This window comes from Schistocerca nitens, unplaced genomic scaffold (genome assembly GCF_023898315.1).
Source record: "Schistocerca nitens isolate TAMUIC-IGC-003100 unplaced genomic scaffold, iqSchNite1.1 HiC_scaffold_468, whole genome shotgun sequence".
Taxonomy (NCBI): domain Eukaryota; kingdom Metazoa; phylum Arthropoda; class Insecta; order Orthoptera; family Acrididae; genus Schistocerca; species Schistocerca nitens.
The window spans coordinates 10642216-10659946 of record NW_026046001.1 but is presented as its reverse complement, the minus strand read 5'-3'; positions in this window follow the sequence as shown (position 1 = coordinate 10659946).

Here is a 17731-nt window from a genome sequence, read left to right as displayed (position 1 = left end):
TCTCGTGTTACGTGGCTGCCAGTCCTCGGTTCATGCACAATCTTAAGGTCCTCGGCCATGTCCAAGGCACCAAACCGACCAATAATTTAATATTCGATAACTAAAACTATAAATGTAGCTCTTCTTACTGGGCGATTGCATCAACTTAGATGCTTCTCCTGTGTTCTACTGTGCTGCTTGTATTGTCCCCACATACCGCAGCATGCGACAAGGGCTGGCAGACCATAAATGTAACCGTTTCAGAGAGAAATGCGACCAATTTGACGATCTCGCGTTATATCGATTCGATGGTGAATGACGAAACACGGAGATTTTCTAAGGTTTTTACTACATATTAGCACTTTTCACATTTTCTCGTGTTACGTGGGTACCAGTCCTCGGTTCATGCACAATCTTAAGGTCCTCGGTCATGTCCAAGGCACCAAACCGACCAATAATTCAATAATCGATAACTAAAACTATAAATGTAGCTCTTCTTACTGGGCGATTGCATCAACTTAGATGCTTCTCCTGTGTTCTACTGTGCTGCTTGTATTGTCCCCACATACCGCAGCACGCGACACGGGCTGGCAGACCATAAATGTAACCGTTTCAGAGAGAAATGCGACCAATGTGACGATCTCGCATTATATCGATTCGATGGTGAATGACGAAACACGGAGATTTTCTAAGGTTTTTACTACATATTAACACTTTTCACATTTTCTCGTGTTACGTGGCTGCCAGTCCTCGGTTCATGCACAATCTTAAGGTCCTCGGTCATGTCCAAGGCACCAAACCGACCAATAATTTAATAATCGATAACTAAAACTATAAATGTAGCTCTTCTTACTGGGCGATTGCATCAACTTAGATGCTTCTCCTGTGTTCTACTGTGCTGCTTGTATTGTCCCCACATACCGCAGCACGCGACAAGGGCTGGCAGACCATAAATGTAACCGTTTCAGAGAGAAATGCGACCAATGTGACGATCTCGCATTATATCGATTCGATGGTTAATGACGAAACACGGAGATTTTCTAAGGTTTTTACTACATATTAACACTTTTCACATTTTCTTGTGTTACGTGGCTGCCAGTCCTCGGTTCATGCAAAATCTTAAGGTCCTCGGTCATGGAAGTGGCCGTGCGGTTAAAGGCGCTGCAGTCTGACACCGCAAGACCACTACGGTCGCAGGTTCGAATCCTGCCTCGGGCATGGATGTTTGTGATGTCCTTAGGTTTAACTAGTTCTAAGTTCTAGGGGACTAATGACCTCAGCAGTTGAGTCCCATAGTGCTCAGAGCCATTTTTTCCTCGGTCATGTCCAAGGCACCAAACCGGCCAATAATTCAATAATCGATAGCTAAAACTATAAATGTAGCTCTTCTTACTGGGCGATTGCATCAACTTAGATGCTTCTCCTGTGTTCTACTGTGCTGCTTGTATTGTCCCCACATACCGCAGCACGCAACAAGGGCTGGCAGACCATAAATGTAACCGTTTCAGAGAGAAATGCGACCAATGTGACGATCTCGCGTTATATCGATTCGATGGTGAATGACGAAACACGGAGATTTTCTAAGGTTTTTACTACATATTAACACTTTTCACATTTTCTCGTGTTACGTGGCTACCAGTCCTCGGTTCATGCAAAATCTTAAGGTCCTCGGTCATGTCCAAGGCACCAAACCGACCAATAATTCAATAATCGATAACTAAAACTATAAATGTAGCTCTTCTTACTGGGCGACTGCATCAACTTAGATGCTTCTCCTGTGTTCTACTGTGCTGCTTGTATTGTCCCCACATACCGCAGCACGCGACAAGGGCTGGCAGACCATAAATGTAACCGTTTCAGAGAGAAATGCGACCAATGTGACGATCTCGCGTTATATCGATTCGATGGTGAATGACGAAACACGGAGATTTTCTAAGGTTTTTACTACATATTAGCACTTTTCACATTTTCTCGTGTTACGTGGGTACCAGTCCTTGGTTCATGTACAATCTTAAGGTCCTCGGTCATGTCCAAGTCACCAAACCGACCAATAATTCAATAATCGATAACTAAAACTATAAATGTAGCTCTTCTTACTGGGCGATTGCATCAACTTAGATGCTTCTCCTGTGTTCTACTGTGCTGCTTGTATTGTCCCCACATACCGCAGCACGTGACAAGGGCTGGCAGACCATAAATGTAACCGTTTCAGAGAGAAATGCGACCAATGTGACGATCTCGCGTTATATCGATTCGATGGTGAATGACGAAACACGGAGATTTTCTAAGGTTTTTACTACATATTAACACTTTTCACATTTTCTCGTGTTACGTGGCTGCCAGTCCTCGGTTCATGCACAATCTTAAGGTCCTCGGTCATGTCCAAGGCACCAAACCGACCAATAATTCAATAAGCGATAACTAAAACTATAAATGTAGCTCTTCTTACTGGGCGATTGCATCAACTTAGATGCTTCTCCTGTGTTCTACTGTGCTCCTTGTATTGTCCCCACATACCGCAGCACGCGACAAGGGCTGGCAGACCATAAATGTAACCGTTTCAGAGAGAAATGCGACCAATGTGACGATCTCGCGTTATATCGATTCGATGGTGAATGACGAAACACGGAGATTTTCTAAGGTTTTTACTACATATTAACACTTTTCACATTTTCTCGTGTTACGTGGCTGCCAGTCCTCGGTTCATGCAAAATCTTAAGGTCCTCGGTCATGTCCAAGGCACCAAACCGACCAATAATTCAATAATCGATAACTAAAACTATAAATGTAGCTCTTCTTACTGGGCGACTGCATCAACTTAGATGCTTCTCCTGTGTTCTACTGTGCTGCTTGTATTGTCCCCACATACCGCAGCACGCGACAAGGGCTGGCAGACCATAAATGTAACCGTTTCAGAGAGAAATGCGACCAATGTGACGATCTCGCGTTATATCGTTTCGATGGTGAATGACGAAACACGGAGATTTTCTAAGGTTTTTACTACATATTAACACTTTTCACATTTTCTCGTGTTACGTGGCTGCCAGTCCTCGGTTCATGCAAAATCTTAAGGTCGTCGGTCATGTCCAAGGCACCAAACCGACCAATAATTCAATAATCGATAACTAAAACTATAAATGTAGCTCTTCTTACTGGGCGATTGCATCAACTTAGATGCTTCTCCTGTGTTCTACTGTGCTGCTTGTATTGTCCCCACATACCGCAGCACGCGACAAGGGCTGGCAGACCATAAATGTAACCGTTTCAGAGAGAAATGCGACCAATGTGACGATCTCGCGTTATATCGATTCGATGGTGAATGACGAAACACGGAGATTTTCTAAGGTTTTTACTACATATTAACACTTTTCACATTTTCTCGTGTTACGTGGCTGCCAGTCCTCGGTTCATGCAAAATCTTAAGGTCCTCGGTCATGTCCAAGGCACCAAACCGATCAATAATTTAATAATCGATAACTAAAACTATAAATGTAGCTCTTCTTACTGGGCGATTGCATCAACTTAGATGCTTCTCCTGTGTTCTACGGTGCTGCTTGTATTGTCCCCACATACCGCAGCACGCGACAAGGGCTGGCAGACCATAAATGTAACCGTTTCAGAGAGAAATGCGACCAATGTGACGATCTCGCGTTATATCGATTCGATGGTGAATGACGAAACACGGAGATTTTCTAAGGTTTTTACTACATATTAACACTTTTCACATTTTCTCGTGTTACGTGGGTACCAGTCCTCGGTTCATGCACAATCTTAAGGTCCTCGGTCATGTCCAGGCACCAAACCGACCAATAATTCAATAATCGATAACTAAAACTATAAATGTAGCTCTTCTTACTGGGCGACTGCATCAACTTAGATGCTTCTCCTGTGTTCTACTGTGCTGCTTGTATTGTCCCCACATACCGCAGCACGCGACAAGGGCTGGCATACCATAAATGTAACCGTTTCAGAGAGAAATGCGACCAATGTGACGATCTCGCGTTATATCGATTCGATGGTGAATGACGAAACACGGAGATTTTCTAAGGTTTTTACTACATATTAACACTTTTCACATTTTCTCGTGTTACGTGGCTGCCAGTCCTCGGTTCATGCAAAATCTTAAGGTCCTCGGTCATGTCCAAGGCACCAAACCGACCAATAATTCAATAATCGATAACTAAAACTATAAATGTAGCTCTTCTTACTGGGCGATTGCATCAACTTAGATGCTTCTCCTGTGTTCTACTGTGCTGCTTGTATTGTCCCCACATACCGCAGCACGCGACAAGGGCCGGCAGACCATAAATGGAACCGTTTCAGAGAGAAATGCGACCAATGTGACGATCTCGCGTTATATCGATTCGATGGTGAATGACGAAACACGGAGATTTTCTAAGGTTTTTACTACATATTAACACTTTTCACATTTTCTCGTGTTACGTGGCTGCCAGTCCTCGGTTCATGCAAAATCTTAAGGTCCTCGGTCATGTCCAAGGCACCAAACCGACCAATAATTCAATAATCGATAACTAAAACTATAAATGTAGCTCTTCTTACTGGGCGATTGCATCAACTTAGATGCTTCTCCTGTGTTCTACTGTGCTGCTTGTATTGTCCCCACATACCGCAGCACGCGACAAGGGCTGGCAGACCATAAATGTAACCGTTTCAGAGAGAAATGCGACCAATGTGACGATCTCGCGTTATATCGATTCGATGGTGAATGACGAAACACGGAGATTTTCTAAGGTTTTTACTACATATTAACACTTTTCACATTTTCTCGTGTTACGTGGCTGCCAGTCCTCAGTTCATGCACAATCTTAAGGTCCTCGGTCATGTCCAAGGCACCAAACCGACCAATAATTCAATAATCGATAACTAAAACTATAAATGTAGCTCTTCTTACTGGGCGATTGCATCAACTTAGATGCTTCTCCTGTGTTCTACTGTGCTGCTTGTATTGTCCCCACATACCGCAGCACGCGACAAGGGCTGGCAGACCATAAATGTAACCGTTTCAGAGAGAAATGCGACCAATGTGACGATCTCGCGTTATATCGATTCGATGGTGAATGACGAAACACGGAGATTTTCTAAGGTTTTTACTACATATTAACACTTTTCACATTTTCTCGTGTTACGTGGCTGCCAGTCCTCGGTTCATGCAAAATCTTAAGGTCCTCGGTCATGTCCAAGGCACCAAACCGATCAATAATTTAATAATCGATAACTAAAACTATAAATGTAGCTCTTCTTACTGGGCGATTGCATCAACTTAGATGCTTCTCCTGTGTTCTACGGTGCTGCTTGTATTGTCCCCACATACCGCAGCACGCGACAAGGGCTGGCAGACCATAAATGTAACCGTTTCAGAGAGAAATGCGACCAATGTGACGATCTCGCGTTATATCGATTCGATGGTGAATGACGAAACACGGAGATTTTCTAAGGTTTTTACTACATATTAACACTTTTCACATTTTCTCGTGTTACGTGGGTACCAGTCCTCGGTTCATGCACAATCTTAAGGTCCTCGGTCATGTCCAGGCACCAAACCGACCAATAATTCAATAATCGATAACTAAAACTATAAATGTAGCTCTTCTTACTGGGCGACTGCATCAACTTAGATGCTTCTCCTGTGTTCTACTGTGCTGCTTGTATTGTCCCCACATACCGCAGCACGCGACAAGGGCTGGCATACCATAAATGTAACCGTTTCAGAGAGAAATGCGACCAATGTGACGATCTCGCGTTATATCGATTCGATGGTGAATGACGAAACACGGAGATTTTCTAAGGTTTTTACTACATATTAACACTTTTCACATTTTCTCGTGTTACGTGGCTGCCAGTCCTCGGTTCATGCAAAATCTTAAGGTCGTCGGTCATGTCCAAGGCACCAAACCGACCAATAATTCAATAATCGATAACTAAAACTATAAATGTAGCTCTTCTTACTGGGCGATTGCATCAACTTAGATGCTTCTCCTGTGTTCTACTGTGCTGCTTGTATTGTCCCCACATACCGCAGCACGCGACAAGGGCTGGCAGACCATAAATGTAACCGTTTCAGAGAGAAATGCGACCAATGTGACGATCTCGCGTTATATCGATTCGATGGTGAATGACGAAACACGGAGATTTTCTAAGGTTTTTACTACATATTAGCACTTTTCACATTTTCTCGTGTTACGTGGGTACCAGTCCTCGGTTCATGTACAATCTTAAGGTCCTCGGTCGTGTCCAAGGCACCAAACCGACCAATAATTCAATAATCCATAACTAAAACTATAAATGTAGCTCTTCTTACTGGGCGATTGCATCAACTTAGATGCTTCTCCTGTGTTCTACTGTGCTGCTTGTATTGTCCCCACATACCGCAGCACGTGACAAGGGCTGGCAGACCATAAATGTAACCGTTTCAGAGAGAAATGCGACCAATGTGACGATCTCGCGTTATATCGATTCGATGGTGAATGACGAAACACGGAGATTTTCTAAGGTTTTTACTGCATATTAACACTTTTCACATTTTCTCGTGTTACGTGGCTGCCAGTCCTCGGTTCATGCACAATCTTAAGGTCCTCGGCCATGTCCAAGGCACCAAACCGACCAATAATTTAATAATCGATAGCTAAAACTATAAATGTAGCTCTTCTTACTGGGCGATTGCATCAACTTAGATGCTTCTCCTGTGTTCTACTGTGCTGCTTGTATTGTCCCCACATACCGCAGCACGCGACAAGGGCTGGCAGACCATAAATGTATCCGTTTCAGAGAGAAATGCGACCAATGTGACGATCTCGCGTTATATCGATTCGATGGTGAATGACGAAACACGGAGATTTTCTAAGGTTTTTACTACATATTAACACTTTTCACATTTTCTCGTGTTACGTGGGTACCAGTCCTCGGTTCATGCACAATCTTAAGGTCCTCGGTCATGTCCAAGGCACCAAACCGACCAATAATTCAATAATCGATACCTAAAACTATAAATGTAGCTCTTCTTACTGGGCGATTGCATCAACTTAGATGCTGCTCCTGTGTTCTACTGTGCTGCTTGTATTGTCCCCACATACCGCAGCACGCGACAAGGGCTGGCAGACCATAAATGTAACCGTTTCAGAGAGAAATGCGACCAATGTGACGATCTCGCGTTATATCGATTCGATGGTGAATGACGAAACACGGAGATTTTCTAAGGTTTTTACTACATATTAACACTTTTCACATTTTCTCGTGTTACGTGGCTGCCAGTCCTCGGTTCATGCAAAATCTTAAGGTCCTCGGTCATGTCCAAGGCACCAAACCGACCAATAATTCAATAATCGATAACTAAAACTATAAATGTAGCTCTTCTTACTGGGCGATTGCATCAACTTAGATGCTTCTCCTGTGTTCTACTGTGCTGCTTGTATTGTCCCCACATACCGCAGCACGCGACAAGGGCGGGCAGACCATAAATGGAACCGTTTCAGAGAGAAATGCGACCAATGTGACGATCTCGCGTTATATCGATTCGGTGGTGAATGACGAAACACGGAGATTTTCTAAGGTTTTTACTACATATTAACACTTTTCACATTTTCTCGTGTTACGTGGCTGCCAGTCCTCGGTTCATGCAAAATCTTAAGGTCCTCGGTCATGTCCAAGGCACCAAACCGACCAATAATTCAATAATCGATAACTAAAACTATAAATGTAGCTCTTCTTACTGGGCGATTGCATCAACTTAGATGCTTCTCCTGTGTTCTACTGTGCTGCTTGTATTGTCCCCACATACCGCAGCACGCGACAAGGGCCGGCAGACCATAAATGGAACCGTTTCAGAGAGAAATGCGACCAATGTGACGATCTCGCGTTATATCGATTCGATGGTGAATGACGAAACACGGAGATTTTCTAAGGTTTTTACTACATATTAACACTTTTCACATTTTCTCGTGTTACGTGGCTGCCAGTCCTCAGTTCATGCACAATCTTAAGGTCCTCGGTCATGTCCAAGGCACCAAACCGACCAATAATTCAATAATCGATAACTAAAACTATAAATGTAGCTCTTCTTACTGGGCGATTGCATCAACTTAGATGCTTCTCCTGTGTTCTACTGTGCTGCTTGTATTGTCCCCACATAACGCAGCACGCGACAAGGGCCGGCAGACCATAAATGTAACCGTTTCAGAGAGAAATGCGACCAATGTGACGATCTCGCGTTATATCGATTCGATGGTGAATGACGAAACACGGAGATTTTCTAAGGTTTTTACTACATATTAACACTTTTCACATTTTCTCGTGTTACGTGGCTGCCAGTCCTCGGTTCATGCAAAATCTTAAGGTCGTCGGTCATGTCCAAGGCACCAAACCGACCAATAATTCAATAATCGATAACTAAAACTATAAATGTAGCTCTTCTTACTGGGCGATTGCATCAACTTAGATGCTTCTCCTGTGTTCTACTGTGCTGCTTGTATTGTCCCCACATACCGCAGCACGCGACAAGGGCTGGCAGACCATAAATGTAACCGTTTCAGAGAGAAATGCGACCAATGTGACGATCTCGCGTTATATCGATTCGATGGTGAATGACGAAACACGGAAATTTTCTAAGGTTTTTACTACATATTAGCACTTTTCACATTTTCTCGTGTTACGTGGGTACCAGTCCTCGGTTCATGTACAATCTTAAGGTCCTCGGTCGTGTCCAAGGCACCAAACCGACCAATAATTCAATAATCGATAACTAAAACTATAAATGTAGCTCTTCTTACTGGGCGATTGCATCAAATTAGATGCTTCTCCTGTGTTCTACTGTGCTGCTTGTATTGTCCCCACATACCGCAGCACGTGACAAGGGCTGGCAGACCATAAATGTAACCGTTTCAGAGAGAAATGCGACCAATGTGACGATCTCGCGTTATATCGATTCGATGGTGAATGACGAAACACGGAGATTTTCTAAGGTTTTTACTGCATATTAACACTTTTCACATTTTCTCGTGTTACGTGGCTGCCAGTCCTCGGTTCATGCACAATCTTAAGGTCCTCGGCCATGTCCAAGGCACCAAACCGACCAATAATTTAATAATCGATAACTAAAACTATAAATGTAGCTCTTCTTACTGGGCGATTGCATCAACTTAGATGCTTCTCCTGTGTTCTACTGTGCTGCTTGTATTGTCCCCACATACCGCAGCACGCGACAAGGGCTGGCAGACCATAAATGTATCCGTTTCAGAGAGAAATGCGACCAATGTGACGATCTCGCGTTATATCGATTCGATGGTGAATGACGAAACACGGAGATTTTCTAAGGTTTGTACTACATATTAGCACTTTTCACATTTTCTCGTGTTACGTGGGTACCAGTCCTAGGTTCATGCACAATCTTAAGGTCCTCGGTCATGTCCAAGGCACCAAACCGACCAATAATTCAATAATCGATACCTAAAACTATAAATGTAGCTCTTCTTACTGGGCGATTGCATCAACTTAGATGCTGCTCCTGTGTTCTACTGTGCTGCTTGTATTGTCCCCACATACCGCAGCACGCGACAAGGGCTGGCAGACCATAAATGTAACCGTTTCAGAGAGAAATGCGACCAATGTGACGATCTCGCGTTATATCGATTCGATGGTGAATGACGAAACACGGAGATTTTCTAAGGTTTTTACTACATATTAACACTTTTCACATTTTCTCGTGTTACGTGGCTGCCAGTCCTCGGTTCATGCAAAATCTTAAGGTCCTCGGTCATGTCCAAGGCACCAAACCGACCAATAATTCAATAATCGATAGCTAAAACTATAAATGTAGCTCTTCTTACTGGGCGATTGCATCAACTTAGATGCTTCTCCTGTGTTCTACTGTGCTGCTTGTATTGTCCCCACATACCGCAGCACGCGACAAGGGCTGGCAGACCATAAATGTAACCGTTTCAGAGAGAAATGCGACCAATGTGACGATCTCGCGTTATATCGATTCGATGGTGAATGACGAATCACGGAGATTTTCTAAGGTTTTTACTACATATTAACACTTTTCACATTTTCTCGTGTTACGTGGCTGCCAGTCCTCGGTTCATGCAAAATCTTAAGGTCCTCGGTCATGTCCAAGGCACCAAACCGACCAATAATTCAATAATCGATAACTAAAACTATAAATGTAGCTCTTCTTACTGGGCGATTGCATCAACTTAGATGCTTCTCCTGTGTTCTACTGTGCTGCTTGTATTGTCCCCACATACCGCAGCACGCGACAAGGGCTGGCAGACCATAAATGTAACCGTTTCAGAGAGAAATGCGACCAATGTGACGATCTCGCGTTATATCGATTCGATGGTGAATGACGAAACACGGAGATTTTCTAAGGTTTTTACTACATATTAACACTTTTCACATTTTCTCGTGTTACGTGGCTGCCAGTCCTCGGTTCATGCAAAATCTTAAGGTCCTCGGTCATGCCCAAGGCACCAAACCGACCAATAATTCAATAATCGATAACTAAAACTATAAATGTAGCTCTTCTTACTGGGCGATTGCATCAACTTAGATGCTTCTCCTGTGTTCTACTGTGCTGCTTGTATTGTCCCCACATACCGCAGCACGCGACAAGGCCTGGCAGACCATAAATGTAACCGTTTCAGAGAAAAATGCGACCAATGTGACGATCTCGCGTTATATCGATTCGATGGTGAATGACGAAACACGGAGATTTTCTATGGTTTTTACTACATATTAGCACTTTTCACATTTTCTCGTGTTACGTGGGTACCAGTCCTCGGTTCATGCACAATTTTAAGGTCCTCGGTCATGTCCAAGGCACCAAACCGACCAATAATTCAATAATCGATAACTAAAACTATAAATGTAGCTCTTCTTACTGGGCGATTGCATCAACTTAGATGCTTCTCCTGTGTTCTACTGTGCCGCTTGTATTGTCCCCACATACCGCAGCACGCGACAAGGGCTGGCAGACCATAAATGTAACCGTTTCAGAGAGAAATGCGAACAATGTGACGATCTCGCGTTATATCGATTCGATGGTGAATGACGAAACACGGAGAGTTTCTAAGGTTTCTACTACATATTAACACTTTTCACATTTTCTCGTGTTACGTGGCTGCCAGTCCTCGGTTCATGCAAAATCTTAAGGTCCTCGGTCATGTCCAAGGCACCAAACCGACCATTAATTCAATAATCGATAACTAAAACTATAAATGTAGCTCTTCTTACTGGGCGATTGCATCAACTTAGATGCTTCTCCTGTGTTCTACTGTGCTGCTTGTATTGTCCCCACATACCGCAGCACGCGACAAGGGCTGGCAGACCATAAATGTAACCGTTTCAGAGAGAAATGCGACCAATGTGACGATCTCGCGTTATATCGATTCGATGGTGAATGACGAAACACGGAGATTTTCTAAGGTTTTTACTACATATTAGCACTTTTCACATTTTCTCGTGTTACGTGGGTACCAGTCCTCGGTTCATGCACAATCTTAAGGTCCTCGGTCATGTCCAAGGCACCAAACCGACCAATAATTCAATAATCGATACCTAAAACTATAAATGTAGCTCTTCTTACTGGGCGATTGCATCAACTTAGATGCTGCTCCTGTGTTCTACTGTGCTGCTTGTATTGTCCCCACATACCGCAGCACGCGACAAGGGCTGGCAGACCATAAATGTAACCGTTTCAGAGAGAAATGCGACCAATGTGACGATCTCGCGTTATATCGATTCGATGGTGAATGACGAAACACGGAGATTTTCTAAGGTTTTTACTACATATTAACACTTTTCACATTTTCTCGTGTTACGTGGCTGCCAGTCCTCGGTTCATGCACAATCTTAAGGTCCACGGTCATGTCCAAGGCACCAAACCGACCAATAATTTAATAATCGATAACTAAAACTATAAATGTAGCTCTTCTTACTGGGCGATTGCATCAACTTAGATGCTTCTCCTGTGTTCTACTGTGCTGCTTGTATTGTCCCCACATACCGCAGCACGCGACAAGGGCTGGCAGACCATAAATGTAACCGTTTCAGAGAGAAATGCGACCAATGTGACGATCTCGCGTTATATCGATTCGATGGTGAATGACGAAACACGGAGATTTTCTAAGGTTTTTACTACATATTAACACTTTTCACATTTTCTCGTGTTACGTGGCTGCCAGTCCTCCGTTCATGCAAAATCTTAAGGTCCTCGGTCATGTCCAAGGCACCAAACCGACCAATAATTCAATAATCGATAGCTAAAACTATAAATGTAGCTCTTCTTACTGGGCGATTGCATCAACTTAGATGCTTCTCCTGTGTTCTACTGTGCTGCTTGTATTGTCCCCACATACCACAGCACGCGACAAGGGCTGGCAGACCATAAATGTAACCGTTTCAGAGAGAAATGCGACCAATGTGACGATCTCGCGTTATATCGATTCGATGGTGAATGACGAATCACGGAGATTTTCTAAGGTTTTTACTACATATTAACACTTTTCACATTTTCTCGTGTTACGTGGCTGCCAGTCCTCGGTTCATGCAAAATCTTAAGGTCCTCGGTCATGTCCAAGGCACCAAACCGACCAATAATTCAATAATCGATAACTAAAACTATAATGTAGCTCTTCTTACTGGGCGACTGCATCAACTTAGATGCTTCTCCTGTGTTCTACTGTGCTGCTTGTATTGTCCCCACATACCGCAGCACGCGACAAGGGCTGGCAGACCATAAATGTAACCGTTTCAGAGAGAAATGCGACCAATGTGACGATCTCGCGTTATATCGATTCGATGGTGAATGACGAAACACGGAGATTTTCTAAGGTTTTTACTACATATTAACACTTTTCACATTTTCTCGTGTTACGTGGCTGCCAGTCCTCGGTTCATGCAAAATCTTAAGGTCCTCGGTCATGTCCAAGGCACCAAACCGACCAATAATTCAATAATCGATAACTAAAACTATAAATGTAGCTCTTCTTACTGGGCGATTGCATCAACTTAGATGCTTCTCCTGTGTTCTACTGTGCTGCTTGTATTGTCCCCACATACCGCAGCACGCGACAAGGGCTGGCAGACCATAAATGTAACCGTTTCAGAGAGAAATGCGACCAATGTGACGATCTCGCGTTATATCGATTCGATGGTGAATGACGAAACACGGAGATTTTCTAAGGTTTTTACTACATATTAACACTTTTCACATTTTCTCGTGTTACGTGGCTGCCAGTCCTCGGTTCATGCAAAATCTTAAGGTCCTCGGTCATGCCCAAGGCACCAAACCGACCAATAATTCAATAATCGATAACTAAAACTATAAATGTAGCTCTTCTTACTGGGCGATTGCATCAACTTAGATGCTTCTCCTGTGTTCTACTGTGCTGCTTGTATTGTCCCCACATACCGCAGCACGCGACAAGGCCTGGCAGACCATAAATGTAACCGTTTCAGAGAAAAATGCGACCAATGTGACGATCTCGCGTTATATCGATTCGATGGTGAATGACGAAACACGGAGATTTTCTATGGTTTTTACTACATATTAGCACTTTTCACATTTTCTCGTGTTACGTGGGTACCAGTCCTCGGTTCATGCACAATTTTAAGGTCCTCGGTCATGTCCAAGGCACCAAACCGACCAATAATTCAATAATCGATAACTAAAACTATAAATGTAGCTCTCCTTACTGGGCGATTGCATCAACTTAGATGCTTCTCCTGTGTTCTACTGTGCTGCTTGTATTCTCCCCACATACCGCAGCACGCGACAAGGGCTGGCAGACCATAAATGTAACCGTTTCAGAGAGAAATGCGACCAATGTGACGATCTCGCGTTATATCGATTCGATGGTGAATGACGAAACACGGAGATTTTCTAAGGTTTTTACTACATATTAACACTTTTCACATTTTCTCGTGTTACGTGGCTGCCAGTCCTCGGTTCATGCAAAATCTTAAGGTCCTCGGTCATGTCCAAGGCACCAAACCGACCTATAATTCAATAATCGATAACTAAAACTATAAATGTAGATCTTCTTACTGGGCGATTCCATCAACTTAGATGCTTCTCCTGTGTTCTACTGTGCTGCTTGTATTGTCCCCACATACCGCAGCACGCGACAAGGGCTGGCAGACCATAAATGTAACCGTTTCAGAGAGAAATGCGACTAATGTGACGATCTCGCGTTATATCGATTCGATGGTGAATAACGAAACACGGAGATTTTCTAAGGTTTTTACTACATATTAACACTTTTCACATTTTCTCGTGTTACGTGGCTGCCAGTCCTCGGTTCATGCAAAATCTTAAGGTCCTCGGTCATGTCCAAGGCACCAAACCGACCAATAATTCAATAATCGATAACTAAATTTATAAATGTAGTTCTTCTTACTGGGCGATTGCATCAACTTAGATGCTTCTCCTGTGTTCTACTGTGCTGCTTGTATTGTCCCCACATACCGCAGCACGCGACAAGGGCTGGCAGACCATAAATGTAACCGTTTCAGAGAGAAATGCGACCAATGTGACGATCTCGCGTTATATCGATTCGATGGTGAATGACGAAACACGGAGATTTTCTAAGGTTTTTACTACATATTAGCACTTTTCACATTTTCTCGTGTTACGTGGGTACCAGTCCTCGGTTCATGCACAATCTTAAGGTCCTCGGTCATGTCCAAGGCACCAAACCGACCAATAATTTAATAATCGATAACTAAAACTATAAATGTAGCTCTTCTTACTGGGCGATTGCATCAACTTAGATGCTTCTCCTGTGTTCTACTGTGCTGCTTGTATTCTCCCCACATACCGCAGCACGCGACAAGGGCTGGCAGACCATAAATGTAACCGTTTCAGAGAGAAATGCGACCAATGTGACGATCTCGCGTTATATCGATTCGATGGTGAATGACGAAACACGGAGATTTTCTAAGGTTTTTACTACATATTAACACTTTTCACATTTTCTCGTGTTACGTGGCTGCCAGTCCTCGGTTCATGCAAAATCTTAAGGTCCTCTGTCATGTCCAAGGCACCAAGCCGACCAATAATTCAATAATCGATAACTAAAACTATAAATGTAGCTCTTCTTACTGGGCGATTGCATCAACTTAGATGCTTCTCCTGTGTTCTACTGTGCTGCTTGTATTGTCCCCACATACCGCAGCACGCGACAAGGGCTGGCAGACCATAAATGTAACCGTTTCAGAGAGAAATGCGACCAATGTGACGATCTCGCGTTATATCGATTCGATGGTGAATGACGAAACACGGAGATTTTCTAAGGTTTTTACTACATATTAACACTTTTCACATTTTCTCGTGTTACGTGGCTGCCAGTCCTCGGTTCATGCACAATCTTAAGGTCCTCGGTCATGTCCAAGGCACCAAACCGACCAATAATTTAATAATCGATAACTAAAACTATAAATGTAGCTCTTCTTACTTGGCGATTGCATCAACTTAGATGCTTCTCCTGTGTTCTACTGTGCTGCTTGTATTCTCCCCACATACCGCAGCACGCGACAAGGGGTGGCAGACCATAAATGTAACCGTTTCAGAGAGAAATGCGACCAATGTGACGATCTCGCGTTATATCGATTCGATGGTGAATGACGAAACACGGAGATTTTCTAAGGTTTTTACTACATATTAACACTTTTGACATTTTCTCGTGTTACGTGGCTGCCTGTCCTCGGTTCATGCAAAATCTTAAGGTCCTCTGTCATGTCCAAGGCACCAAACCGACCAATAATTCAATAATCGATAACTAAAACTATAAATGTAGCTCTTCTTACTGGGCGATTGCATCAACTTAGATGCTTCTCCTGTGTTCTACTGTGCTGCTTGTATTGTCCCCACATACCGCAGCACGCGACAAGGGCTGGCAGACCATAAATATAACCGTTTCAGAGAGAAATGCGACCAATGTGACGATCTCGCGTTATATCGATTCGATGGTGAATGACGAAACACGGAGATTTTCTAAGGTTTTTACTACATATTAACACTTTTCACATTTTCTCGTGTTACGTGGCTGCCAGTCCTCGGTTCATGCAAAATCTTAAGGTCCTCGGTCATGTCCAAGGCACCAAACCGACCAATAATTCAATAAGCGATAACTAAAACTATAAATGTAGCTCTTCTTACTGGGCGATTGCATCAACTTAGATGCTTCTCCTGTGTTCTACTGTGCTCCTTGTATTGTCCCCACATACCGCAGCACGCGACAAGGGCTGGCAGACCATAAATGTAACCGTTTCAGAGAGAAATGCGACCAATGTGACGATCTCGCGTTATATCGATTCGATGGTGAATCACGAAACACGGAGATTTTCTAAGGTTTTTACTACATATTAACACTTTTCACATTTTCTCGTGTTACGTGGCTGCCAGTCCTCGGTTCATGCAAAATCTTAAGGTCCTCGGTCATGTCCAAGGCACCAAATCGACCAATAATTCAATAATCGATAACTAAAACTATAAATGTAGCTCTTCTTACTGGGCGATTGCATCAACTTAGATGCTTCTCCTGTGTTCTACTGTGCTGCTTGTATTGTCCCCACATACCGCAGCACGCGATAAGGGCTGGCAGACCATAAATGTAACCGTTTCAGAGAGAAATGCGACCAATGTGACGATCTCGCGTTATATCGATTCGATGGTGAATGACGAAACACGGAGATTTTCTAAGGTTTTTACTACATATTAACACTTTTCACATTTTCTCGTGTTACGTGGCTGCCAGTCCTCGGTTCATGCAAAATCTTAAGGTCCTCGGTCATGTCCAAGGCACCAAACCGACCAATAATTCAATAATCGATAACTAAAACTATAAATGTAGCTCTTCTTACTGGGCGATTGCATCAACTTAGATGCTTCTCCTGTGTTCTACTGTGCTGCTTGTATTGTCCCCTCATACCGCAGCACGCGACAAGGGCTGGCAGACCATAAATGTAACCGTTTCAGAGAGAAATGCGACCAATGTGACGATCTCGCGTTATATCGATTCGATGGTGAATGACGAAACACGGAGATTTTCTAAGGTTTTTACTACATATTAACACTTTTCACATTTTCTCGTGTTACGTGGCTGCCAGTCCTCGGTTCATGCAAAATCTTAAGGTCCTCGGTCATGTCCAAGGCACCAAACCGACCAATAATTCAATAATCGATAACTAAAACTATAAATGTAGCTCTTCTTACTGGGCGATTGCATCAACTTAGATGCTTCTCCTGTGTTCTACTGTGCTGCTTGTATTGTCCCCACATACCGCAGCACGCGACAAGGGCTGGCAGACCATAAATGTAACCGTTTCAGAGAGAAATGCGACCAATGTGACGATCTCGCGTTATATCGATTCGATGGTGAATGACGAAACACGGAGATTTTCTAAGGTTTTTACTACATATTAACACTTTTCACATTTTCTCGTGTTACGTGGCTGCCAGTCCTCGGTTCATGCAAAATCTTAAGGTCCTCGGTCATGTCCAAGGCACCAAACCGACCAATAATTCAATAATCGATAACTAAAACTATAAATGTAGCTCTTCTTACTGGGCGATTGCATCAACTTAGATGCTTCTCCTGTGTTCTACTGTGCTGCTTGTATTGTCCCCACATACCGCAGCACGCGACAAGGGCTGGCAGACCATAAATGTAACCGTTTCAGAGAGAAATGCGACCAATGTGACGATCTCGCGTTATATCGATTCGATGGTGAATGA